The 13,640-nt window shown below is 39.1% G+C and overlaps 1 pseudogene; it reads left to right on the top strand.

The window, feature by feature from the left end:
- The first annotated feature begins 2,119 nt into the window (after positions 1-2,119).
- On the top strand, positions 2,120-2,560 carry LOC114611063 (annotated as a pseudogene).
- Positions 2,561-13,640: the final 11,080 nt, after the last annotated feature.

Genomic DNA, 13,640 nt, shown 5'->3' with positions numbered 1-13,640 from the left:
GGCATACTGATTTCTTGAGTTGTCACTGGCGGAATGGGGAGGGGTGAGTGAGTCTCTTCTGATGGTATTGCTAGCTGCCTTTGAGTCATCTTTGTCACCCCTAACCCATATTCCTGTAAGTAACCAACCCCATCCTCACTCTTGTAACTAACACCAGTTAACTTATGGGTTCACCAAATTAGACTTCCATGAAATCATTTCTTTTGTCTGTTGTCAGGACCCTATCTGGGGTCGGTACATATTTGTTTGTATCTCCCTAGAAAATGTCACACAATGCTGACTGTTCTGGAAGCCTGAACAAAGTCAGCACTGTATGACTTAGTTTCAGGAACTTCCTCAGACTTACGAGCTGCTTATTTCCTGAGTCTTAAGGAGCCTCTATCCTGGAAGGAATATTTCAATTTAGAGGAAATTGCTAAACAACAATCAGTCAGGATATTAATCTGTATTCTGTTATTATAATAAAATACTTGAGACAACGAATATATTAAAAAAATATTTTATAGCTTCAGAGGTTCTGGTTCATGGTATGTGATTTTTGCACCTGTGATTAGGTAACACATTATGGACCATGTAGCAGAACAGAAATGGTTGCTCCATGGGTAGAAGATGTGTGCGTGTGCGTGTGCATGTGTGTGTGTGTGTGTGTGTGAGAGAGAGAGAGAGAGAGAGAGAGAGAGAGAGAGAGAGAGAGAGGGAAACTAGAGTCTTATCTTTCCTACAAGGGAACACCCCCAGTGACTTAAAACCTCCCATCTACCCTACCTCTAGAAGGTTTGACCACCACCTAGTAGTACTACCTTGGGCATCAAGGCTTCAGTGCACAGCATTAGGAGACAGGGAGCATTAGCTGTATAGCAAGCAGATTTTCACATCCTAGTCAGAATGCCAGAAAACAATATAATCAGGTGAGAAGGAAATATCGAAAAACATCAGCACCAGGGTTTTGGACAAAAATGGCCTAGCCAGACAAATTAACAGGGATTGCTAAGTTGATAAACCTTATTTGCATACCAAGCACTTCTAATTAGAATTATAGCGGCCCACATTGAACAAAAACATGCCGCTACTGATTATTAGGTATATGGGGGAAACATACTATAGAAAATAAAGATAAAAATATCTATGAACAGCAACTTGTAGAAAAGAGTGCTACCCACACAGTATCAAACAAACTTCCCAACAACATCAACAACAACATTCCCTATTTTTAATACCCTCGAAGAAATAAAATATCAAAATTTTGAAATAAGAATATATTTCTTAAAGGTATAAAGAACAAAACAGAGTAAACTTAAAACCCGTAGCCTTCATAGAAAATTTGATAGAATGATAGAAGATGAAACTCAGGCAGTTGTCTATTAGCAGAATATAGAAAGAGATGAAAAATAATAATAAAAAGATATCATAGTTAGAAAAGTAGTCTAAGGAATCTAATGTACAAATAGAAACTATGTCAGGGACAAAGAATAGAGAGACCCACAATACAGAGAACATTGAGTAAGCACAGCAAAATGCAAAGAGGCAGATACTGGTCTATACCCTGAGACCCCATCTTACCCTGGGAGAGATCATCTGGGTTTAGTTTGTCATGGGACCAGAGACTCTTCTCCTTGTAGACTGGGTGCTACTAGTGGTAAGATCTCTGTGTGCAAGTAGCTGGTGTTTGCATTTTCTCCCTTAGATCTAAGCTGGTTTCCAACTTCCGTGGTGATGGAATGCAGTTGACATGGCATTCTGGGATTTTAATGAAGTTTGTAGTTTCTACTCAAGTCTGCGCATGCTTGTTATTACATCCTTTGCCATGCTGGAAGGAAGACCACTCAGCCCCATGGAAAGAGCTGACCTCTATCAAACTTCCATCCGGGTTTCTAGACAACAACTGGTTCCAACCTGCTGACTAAGTAAGTGGGTAATTTTGGAAGTTGATTGTCAAGTTGCATCTCTACCACACAATGCAAATGACGGGCTTGTGAGAGCAAAATCATCAATGGCTTGTGTTTCTACAATGCAACTGTGTTTGTATATCCTCTGACCTTGAACTCACCTTCATAGGACTCTTTATATCAAGAAGTACTTCCACAATCTTTTGTTTTTATTCAAGACAAGGTTTTACAAGATGGCAGCCACCATGAAGAAGGTGGCTATAGAAGATGTCAATGTTACTTTTGAAGATCAACAAAAGATAAACAAATTTGCTCGGAATACGAGTTGAATCACAGAGCTAAAGGAGGAAATAGAAGTGAAGTAGAAATACCTCCAGAATTTAGAGGATGCTTGTGATGGCATTGTATTGGCAGACGACAACTGCTTAATGATTCTCTTAATGGTCAGAGACATTTTCATTAGCTACTCTCAAGATGAAACACAGGAAATGTTAGAAGATGCAAAGAAAACTTTGCAAGAAGAGATCGATGCCTTAGAGTCCAGAGTGGCGTCCATCCAGCGGGTGTTAGCAGACCTGAAAGTGCAGTTACACTCGAAATTTGGCAGCAACATAAACTGTGAGGCAGACAAAAGCAAAATATTTTATAATACTTTTTTTTTTACCTTGTTTTAATAAACTTGAATATTGTCTTAAATGATAATTTCCCTTCTCCAAATGAAACAAAAGAAAAACTTTGTTTTTTAAAAATTTTTCATTTAATTAATGGAAACGCCTATTTTCACATGTCTTGCTTATTTATTTTATATTTTTAAAGAAGACAGTATTCATGTATGTATTTTGCATAATGATTTTTATCAATTTTAGGAGTTTTATGTCATGTTATTAAAATCGGTTAAACAATCAAAAAAAAAAAAAAAAGGACAGGGTTTCTCTGTGTAGCCTGGGCTGTCCTGGAACTCACTCTGTAGACCAGGCTGGCCTTGACCTTGGAGATCTGGCTGTCTCTGCCTCCCTCTGCTGGGATTAAAAGCGTGCGCCACCACTACCTAGTTGTACTCCCAGAATTTAGACACCATCCTGAACATAATCATAGACAAAATGGATTTACGGAACAAATTAATGACTTAGATAAAATGTATGACATAAATGTATGTATGAATGTTTCACCTATTTCAGAAAACTCAGTATGCAACCTCTTACCTAGTACCACTATAGAAACCAGTTTTCCTCATTTTGCATACACACTGATTTAAAATACTTAATCCAAATGAGTTAGCCCATCTTATGCTCTTTGGGTGTTTTGAGGGCCATACTTGAAATGGAGGGTTTCCATTTTTTTTCCTCTTATGATTCATTTTGTGAACTGATTAACAACATTCCGTTTAGAAAGTAGCTGATGCTTCACTAATCAGAAACCCTCAGAAGCGTGGTTCTCTCTCTTAATATTTTGTGTTTTGAATATAACCAACTGTTTACATGAAAATGGAAAACTGCAATGAGCCCTAAAATTTGTTTAAATGAAAAATAAAAACAAGTTAAAAATAAGAGATTCTTGAGATTCAGGATTGTCCTGGTTTTAAGACGTCTCTGCTTTACAGGTTCAACAATATTTAGATGACACTTTCCACCCATCCTGGCCTTCCAGACCTTACCCTCTGGGCTGCCTTATCTCCTCTGAGGTGACACACTTTTGAGTTTCCCAAAGCATTAAGGTAAGATGTTGATCCCCCTTTTCTTCTCACCCTTCCTTATGCCCACTATCTTAAGGAGGGATTCACAAGAGAGGAAGAAGCCTTAGCAGTTTCCCTTAGGGTGGAGTTCCATTTCTAAGAATGTTCCCCATAAATGTTTCTTCTAAAAGATTGAAAAATAAACTGAAGTCCTCAAACAGTGAGGAATCAGCATTTCTTACCAGAGATGGCAGAAGCACAGGGCAGAGCTCACAGCTGGGAAGTTGTCACTGTATAAATGGACCAGTGAGACAGCCTCTCGATTGCCAGTGGCATCTTATCTGTCTGTTTCTAGTGATAATAATATAATCACTGGTCATCTAATTAAAACTGAAAGACATTAATGGCTGTTAAAACTCGCGCTTCGAGAGTCTCAGGTGCCCTGAACAGAGAGAGAGCACATGTTTGCATGTCATACCATGGAGAAGCAGACCTTGATGAAGTACCCTAGGCTCATGTTCTGATTTCATTACTTTTGATATTGTTATGTTAGCGTGTTGCTTGGGTGATTTTCTGCCAGGTTTCTTGTTTATTTATTTTTTTGTCTTCCATTCTTGTCACAAACATTGGTGGCAGGCTGCAGTGTGCATGGGTGTGTATCCAGGAGATATGAAGATGAACAGAATTAGAAGACCTCACTGTAGGGACAATGGATATAAAAAAATCTCTATGCTAAAATCTGATTAATCTGTAATAAAGATAACAACTGTACATATGGATTTCATATTAAGGAAGAAACAAAATAGTGGCCTTTCAGCAAGACTATCCCTCAAATAAGAAATATTTTAATATGTGGCATGTCTTCTTTGTTGACAAAAAACCCCACCATATCTGCTTCAAAAAATAAGTCTGCTTCATCCATATATGTTACTTGCTATACAGCTGCGTGTGAGATCCCAGCATAAAATTAGGTCTATCAAGAAAGCACCTACCATGTGATGAAATTTTACAGCTGGAATCTTATAAATCTTAAAACCATTTACAAATGAAGTTAAAGACAGTCATATGTTACCTTAAAACCTCCAACTCATGATTGTCTTAATATGAAAAATATGCCTCACCAACCAGATACCTTACATAGTAGAAAAGCTAAACAAAATTTATCCTTGCTAACCTGTAACATCTTGATCTGTTTCTCTTTAACAGGGTTTGGAGGCTGGAGACATGGCTCACCAGTTAAGACAGCTGCTCTTGAAGAGAACCTGGGTTTAGTTTCTAGCCTCCAAATCAGGCAGCTTGCAACCACATGTAATTCCAATTCCAGAGGAACTGATTCCCTTTGACCTTCATGGGCACCTACACTCACGTATAAACTCACACAGACAGGCACACACACACACACACACACACACATACACACAAATAAATCTGCAGGCATATTTATATGCTTAAGGGGAGACGCTTGTACTAGGCATATATATCATAGGGCCATTTCGAGACCTAGAATTCTGCCAAGCATGAGACACAAAGGCTTTTAATTAAATTCAGCATCTTAAATGTATTATTCAAATCTCTCTTGTGCCATTTTTTAGCAGCATAATTTTTAAAATTTATTCTTTGACACTTTTTATTTATTTATTTTTTTTTATTGAAAATAGATTCTTTTTCATATAATATATTCTGATTTTGGCTTCCCCTCCCCCAACTAGTACAGGTCCCCCTCACTTTCTCTCCACCTACCCAAATCTGCATCCTTTTTAGTTCTTTCTCATTAGAAAATAAACAAACATCTACAAAAGAAAAAGAGGCAAGAAAGGAGGAAGAGGGAAGAAGAGGAGAAAGAAGAGGAAGAGGAGGAGGAAGAGAGAGGAGAAATGAAAAGAAAATCAAACAAGTCTGAAGAGGACAAAGCAGACGAATGAACAGAAAAGTAAGGAGCCAAGGACAAAGCACAAGAGGCAAACACAGGCACAGAGACACCCACATCCGCAAACCCCAGATGACTGTAAACATAAAATCAGAAGCTGTAATATATGAGTAAAAGTCCTGTAGGGTAAGAAAACAATGCTCAAAGCTTATGACAAAAACAAACAAATAAACAAACAAAACAAAACCCCAAAACCAAAAAAACAAACAACAACAAAACCCAACAACAACAAAAAAACAACCCTCCAAAAATATCACAGAATTCATTTTGTGTACGCTGTCTACTGCTGGGCATGGGGCCTACCCTTAAGAGTGCTTTGTATACCCAGCACGACTTCTTTGGAGAAAACCAGTTTTTCATTTTCAAGTGTCTATCAGTTGGAGATAGCTTCTGGGTTTGGGAAGTGGACTTGTGTTCACTTCTACTCTCAGCACTGGGGCCCTGTTAGGCCCAGACCTGTGCAGGCCCTGTGCATGCTGTCACAGGCTCTGTGAGCCCATGTGTGCACCGCACCTGCAGGGTTTAGAAAGTATGGGTTCCCTAGTGTTCTCCATCACTGTTGACTCTTACACTCTTTCTGCCTCTTCTTCCGTGGGGTTTCCTGAGCCATGAGGGGAGGGAATTGATGGAAACACCTCAATTAGGACCACATGTTCCAAGGTCTCACTCTCTGCACATTGTCCAGCTGTGGGCATCCGTATTTATCCTCACATACTGGAGGAGGAAGTTTCTTTGATGATGGTCAGGCAAGGTACTGATCTATAAATGTGGTAGGCTGTCATTAGGATTCATTTTGTTGCTGTGTTGTTTTAACAGAACAGTAGTATTTGGTTTTTCTGTATGTCCCTGATCTACCTAGTCTTATATTCTTGGCTACCTCAGCAGTGTTGGGAATGTGTTCCATCTCTTGGGGTGGGCCTTAAATCCAATCAGGTCTTGACTGGTTAGTTCCACAAGCTTTGGTCTTCTATTGCACTAGTGCATCTTTTGTGCAGGTCAGCATTGTAGACTGAAGGCTTGTAGCTGGGTTGGTGCTTGCCGTTCACCTTTGGTAGCACACAGAGTACTTTCCAGTAGCATGAACACAAGTCAGAAAGGGGTGAAGGCTCTAGGTAGGCACCAGCCCAACTTCTCCATATTCAGTATGTTGTGTAGGTGTTGTTTTCAACAACAAGGTCTTAACATCATCAGTTTGTGGAGAATAGCCAATAGCCATGGCAATAAACTGTATTGTTTGGGGTTTTCCATGGGGCCCTTTGGCCAACAAGTTGATTAGATGTAACCAATTCGCAGAAGTAGAGGCTTCTTTTGGCCTCAAGAGATTCCAGCTAGGACTCCATATCCCCCATTATTTGGCAATTCCATTTACATCACTTTACTATATGTGTATAATTTAGGAAGTGTCTACTATATTAGGTTTCCATATAACCCCTTAAATGGCCTTTACGTTTTAGCTGTTCCTCCCCTGTTCCATCTCTCCTCCTCTTCCTGAAACCTTCCCATTTGCTGCTTCCATCCCAGAGCCCCATCCGCTCATAATTATTTCCTGTTTTCCCTTCCTAAAGTGATGACCCAGTGTTCTCCTCAGTCTCTCGTTCTGTACCTGACCTTTGTGCTTATGTGGATTGTAGCCTCCTCATCAAACACTTAGGAGCTAACATCCACATATAAGCAAATTTGTCTTTTGGGGTCTGGTTACCAGCATGATTTTTTTTTCTAGATCTATCTGTTTACCTGAGAATTTCATGATTTTGTTTGTTTAAAAAGATGAGTAACATTACCTCATGTAAATATAATTCTCTTTATCCTCTCATCTGTTGACAGGCATCTAGGTTTCCAGTTTCTGGCTATTGTGATTAGAGCACCATGAACATAGTAGTGCAAAAGCTTCTGTTTGTTGTATGATGTAGAATCCTTTGTCTATTTTCCCAAGAGTGGCATATTGATAGTTATACCACTATTTATATAACAGATCTTGAGGTGAATTCATTCCAAACTTACTAAAGAACCAACACACTGATTTCCATATGGCTGTACAAGTTAGCATTCACACCAGCAATGGATGAGTGTTCCCCTTCCCCCATACCCTTGTCAGCATGAGCTGCTTTGTCACTTTCACAGATATATACTTTGATCTTGCTCTGTGCATTCTTATTTTTGAACATTAGACCTTTAGTGAGGAATGTGGCCTTAAGAACCCTCCCTCACACACACTGAAGTGGATCAGTCTTGTGCAGGTAACCACAGCCATGGTGCGTTCATGATCTCCTGTCCTGAAACACAGGATCTTCTGCCTTCTTTCCTTCCTTCCTTCCTTCCTTCCTTCCTTCCTTCCTTCCTTCCTTCCTTCCTTCCTTCTTTTTAAAGATTTTATGCATATGAGTGTTCTATCTGCATATACACCTGCATACCTGGAAGAGGGCACCAGATCTCATTACAGATGGTTGTGAGCCACCATGTGGTTACTGGGAATTGAACTCAGGACCAGTGGAAGAGCAGTCAGTGCTCTACTCACTTATCTGTGTCTCCAGCCTATGACCTCTTTCTTGACTTGATCATACACTGTTTTGTTGATTTTGAGTTTGCTTCTTGTAATTGTGACTCCTCTTCTGCTCTCCATGTTTTAAGAGTATTTTATCGGAAATGTACAGTTTATTAACCCTGTTGAGCTCTATCAAAACATTTTCCTCTTAAATCTCTTTTGCCTGATATAAATGAGGAGCTCCAAACCTTGCTGGTGTCCACAATCCTTTTTACATTTTCAGTCACTGTATTCTTCTATTGAAGGTATACACCAGTTCCCTACTACTATTTAGATACTTCTTCAAAATTTAATGGCATATGATAGCAAAATTTTGACATGTTCACTGTTTTGTAGGTTAACTGTGGATTAAATTCACCCAAGGAGTTTTTCTAAGGTTTGATCTGTGATTGTTTGTACAATCACAAATTACCTAGCAATGTGACTAGTCCTGGACAGCTGAAAATGTTCCCATAGGTCTAGTGGTTGACATCAGCTATTGGCAGGGTCAGAGTCTCCACACAGTTTCTTGCTCTCAAGAGCCCACTGAGAGTTGAAGCATCTGCACATGATGCTGGCACATGAAAACTAAGAACAAACTACAAAAAATTTTAGAGGTGGGGAACATCTTAGAAGTTTTACAGTTTACTTATTTGGTACCCATTTTTACGAGTCATGAACCAAGAACAGCTGGATGGTGTGTACTCCATGTGAACCTAGTGGGGGACACAGAGAGATGTTACTCAACAATGTTTTCTATTATACATTCTTTGAAACAGTGAGATCAGTGCTTCTCCATGGCTACCATTTATTTATGAATGGAGTCTTTGGGCCAAGGGTCACCTGGAAGAAGGATCCCACCTGCCTTGGAGCATCTCAGGATTTTCCCTTGGTGCCTTCAACACTCAAGGTCAACTCACATATGAAAAATCATTCACCTTATCAAAGCTTATTCTCACAGCTACAAAGTATCCACACAGAAATATCTAGCATTATGTTAGACCAAAAATTGGGCTACCATGGCCCACCCAATTTAAGACATACAATTAACCATCATAGGAAAATCACCTAAAAAGCCAATTTTAAGTTGAAATAGTGCTATTTGTATAATCTTGGCTAGAAAAAGTAAATCCATTGTAATACATAGAATATATAATATATTATATAACTTGTTAGTCACTTATAAGTCGGAAAAAGTTACTGTTAATGACAACCAAGAGAAACAACTACAGGAAACAGGAAACAACTACAAATCAAATCAGGTGAGTTTGGTAATGTCAATTTTGCTCCTATCATTTTCACAGTTAGAGGAAAGCTAATTCTTTTGGATTGCTATTATGCAATAAAAATTAAACCAACCTTAGGTGAGCCCAGAGCCCCAGGGGTTGGGGGAACGAAGAGAGTGTGCACATCAGCAAATTCACTGAAGGTTTAAAGATGTTTAGTATTATTAATCAAGAATTTAAATGTCCCAAAGACATAATACTTCTTTTCCTAGAATAAGATGTCTTATTCATAACCCAGATGAAAACTATATAAGAAGGAGGAGAGACGGCATTGGTCCCTGGAATGCTTTGATCTGGATTAATGGCTCTCATCCTCAGGGTTGTAAATTTAACTTCTATTGCTGTTTGTGCACTAAAGGGTACTCAATTGGCCCGAAAGAATTAATGAAACTTCCAAAAGTTGGCCAACTAATTTATAGGCAATAACTTACATGTCAGGAAAAATTGGATCAGTAAGTAATTCTATATTTATTTCCATGAAAGCTGGCCATATTTTTTCCTCATGCAAGTTAGCGGGATTAAGTTCATCTGAAAGTTTGCCCTGAGAGTGGTGAGCAGGTTGGAAAGGCCCTGTTGAGGAAGGAGTGTAAGGGAGTGCGAAGAAGAAGCTAAAAGGCACAGCTAAAGGGATCAGAAGACAGGAGCAAGTGGGTCTCTTCTGCACAAAAGAGTTTGTGACAGTCTAGATTGCAGCTGAGGCCAACAGACACCCAATCTTCTGTGGTTATACAATTCAGCTCTTCATTTGGTCAACATTGCATTTGTCTGGATGTTGTTTGTGGAATACTTTCCAGTGTAATGATCTGCCTTTTCCCAGCCCACACTTGACATTCAGCACCCCAGCAAAAGCTGCTTACACACAGTCCATATTTGTAACCGTGCTTTCTCAAGTCTCTCTGCCTTGTCTGCTCTCTAGATCTGATTGTAAATGTAAGTTAAACTTCTGGGAGGAACTTAAACCAATAACATATGAGAGAACAGAGAACCTCTGCAGTATCTCCCGTAGTTCCAAGAAAGTCTCTGAAAAGACTGGCATCATTGTGCCCATAGTAGTAATTTTCTTACCAAATTCTTGTAATTTGTCTTCCGGTATTTCCTGGACCTGGGCTTCAGGGAGCCTCTTAAATAACCTTATAATCCTACCAAAAAGCAAGCTACAGATTCAACGCAATCCCCATCGAAATTCTAGCACAATTCCTCACAGAACTTGAAAGGGTGATTTTTGGATTCATAAGGAAACACACACACACACACACACACACACACACACACACACACACAAAACCAGGATATCGAAAACAATCCTGAATAATAAAAGTTTCTAGATGTATCACAATGCCTGGTTTCAACTTGTACTACAGAGCAATAGGAATAAAAAACAGCATAATATTGGCATTAAAGAAAGAATGGAATCAAATTGCAGACCCAGACAGAAGTCCACATAACTAGGGAAACACAATTTTTTGACAAGGAAGCAAAAACTGTACACTAGAAGAAAGGCATCAACAAATGATGATGGTCTAACTGGATGTGTGCATGTAGAAGAATGCAAATAGATCCGTATCTATCCTGCACAAAAGTCAGCTTCAAATGGATCAAAGACCTCAACATAACACAAAATACTCTGAACCCTATAGAAGAGAAAGTGGGGAATAGCTTTGAACCCACTGACACAGGAGAAGATTGTGTGTGTGTGTGTGTGTGTGTGTGTGTATGAATATATATACATATATATGTATTATATACACACACATATATATCTCAGTACATATATCTCATATATACATATATGTATACCACATATATACATATGTATGTGTATATACATATCATTGCACATGCTTGCTAGTCTTACCGCATTCTTGATAAACAACTCTTCATTTCATTACACATTTTAATTGTATATCTACTTTTTCTTCTTCCTTCTCCTCATTTGTCTCTTTCTCCTCCTTAACTTTTGAGATTTTTATTCAGAATAAAAGTCTTTGAACCCGTATGAGGTCTATACACTTTTCTCCGATTCCTACTTTGTCCTATAATCACACCACAGTCTTTCACAGAGTAAATGTTTCAGGTGTGTACTAGTTACTGTTCTGTTGCTGTGATAAAACACTGATCAAGGAAAGGGTTTATTGGGCTTATAGTAACAGTCCATCACCAAAGAAAGCCAACAGGGACTCAGTGGAGGAGCCTAGAGGCAGGAACTTATAGACACCATGGAGGATGGTGGACCCCAGCTCACTGGTCAGGATGGTGGACCCCAGCTCACTGGTCAGGATGGCAGACTGCAGCTCACTGGTGTTCTTTATGGCTTGCTCATGTTACTTTCTTGTACAACCCAAGACCAGTTACTCCAGGATGCCACTGACTGCAGTCTGCTGGGCCCTCCCACATCAATGAAAGAAACATGCCTACAAGCCAATCTGATTACTGAGGGACTTTAATTTTCATCAAGTTGATGCAGTCTAACTAGCACACATATTAAAGGAATTAGTCTTTGATTATCATATTTCTCAGAAATGTTTTTTCTAGCTATGGTACTTTTGTTTCATAATTTTTCTTTTTATGTAGCCAATTTGATCATTATTTTAAATTGATTTCCATTTTGTGTTATGCTTTTTCTAAACTGTACAAATATATATATTTTGGTTTTTCGAGACAGGGTTTCTCTGTATAGCCCGGGCTGTCCTGGAACTCACTCTGTAGACCAGGCTGGCCTCGAACTCAGAAATCCGCCTGCCTCTGCCTCCCAAGTGCTGGGACTAAAGGTGTGCACCACCACCGCCCGGCCCAAAAATGTTTTTTTCATTTGACTTTGTGATTTGCTCTTTGATTTTGTTCAACTGCCTCAAAACATAGGTCTTTACAGAAGATCTTTAAAAAAGTATTATTTATTTAATGTATGTGAGTTCACTGTAGCTGTCTTCAGACACACCAGAAGAGGGCATCGGATCCCATTACAGATGGTTGTGAGCCACCATGTGGTTGCTGGGAATTGAACTCAGAACCTCTGCAAGAGCAGCCAGTGCTCTTAACCGATGAGCAACCTCTCCAGCTCTCTACAGAAGATTTTAAATTATTGACATTTAAATGATCCTGTATTTATGTCATTGCTAATTTGAAGTTGACCCTAAACCATACTCCTTAGTCTTGTGTCTGTCAGCACAATAGCTTACAATGTTGCCGCCCAGAGTAGCATGAACTCCAAATCCTTGTGCCACTCAAAAATCCCATGACGGGACTAGACGTGTAGCTCGGTGGTGCTGCACTTGCCTAAGGTGTGCGAAGCACGCTGAATTCAAAACAACAGATTTTACATAAAGGAGAAGTAAAAGATAATATGAAAGATTAAAAATTATTCATAAATATAGGAAAATAAAAGTAAAATTTTATAGAAGAATATTACATATAACTATGAAAATGTATTTGAAATGATGAAAGAGTTGATTAATTTAGAAAAATATAATTAATTAATCAGAATCAAACAAAGGGAAAGCTTGAATTGGTCAATAAACTTGGAGGAAATGGAGAAGATTTGCCAACAGAAAGCAGACTGGGACCAGGCACAGTAGGAGCGGAAAAATGACATCCAGTTTACAGTGAACAGATCGCACAAAATATAAGGTTTATAGATCCAATGTCGGAGGTTTCCATTTAATACAGCAGGCCTGTCAAAGCAATAAAGTGGTCAGATGCCTTATTTCTTTTACATTAGTGACTGTATAATTTTTCTCCAGAGAAAAGATGTTGTCTATAGAAATGAACGGATGTGGGTGTGCGGCCCTGGTTCCACTTCATTTTATTTTATGTTTATCCTGGAAGTCTCCAGATGGCAGTATTTTCCTGTGGAAGAAGATGCTGAGTGCTTGTGGTTCAGCTCTGTTTTACTTTCTAGCAGCACCCGGGAGTCAGGCTGCCAACAGGGGGAAGAGACAAGAGGAAAGGTGGGAGAGGCGTTCCAGAATATTCTGAGCTTTTATACTCTAATATACCATCCACAAAGAATCTGTGTGAGTAGGCAGCTTGCATAGGCAGTTCCCCTACAACCTTAATAGAAACAGGGTTTTTATTTTTATTTACTTATTTATTTTACTTATTCAGTGTACATACTGCTCACTGCCCTCCACCTGGTCACCCTCTTCCACAATCTTCCCCCCCCCCCAACCAAGGTATTTTATTTTGAGTTAAGTTTGTAACGCTCTGGTTAGAAAGCTGGGATGTGTGTGTGTGTTGTTCTTAACACACCATTTGCACAGAAACGATCTTTATTTTTCATATTTTAAACCCGGCAGTGAAGAGTCAGGATTGCAATCATGCAGACGCTAACACTCAACCCTTGTTAACTGCT

This window comes from Grammomys surdaster, unplaced genomic scaffold (genome assembly GCF_004785775.1).
Source record: "Grammomys surdaster isolate TR1022 unplaced genomic scaffold, NIH_TR_1.0 126076, whole genome shotgun sequence".
Lineage (NCBI taxonomy): Eukaryota > Metazoa > Chordata > Mammalia > Rodentia > Muridae > Grammomys > Grammomys surdaster.
This window is presented reverse-complemented; position numbering and strand designations above follow the sequence as displayed.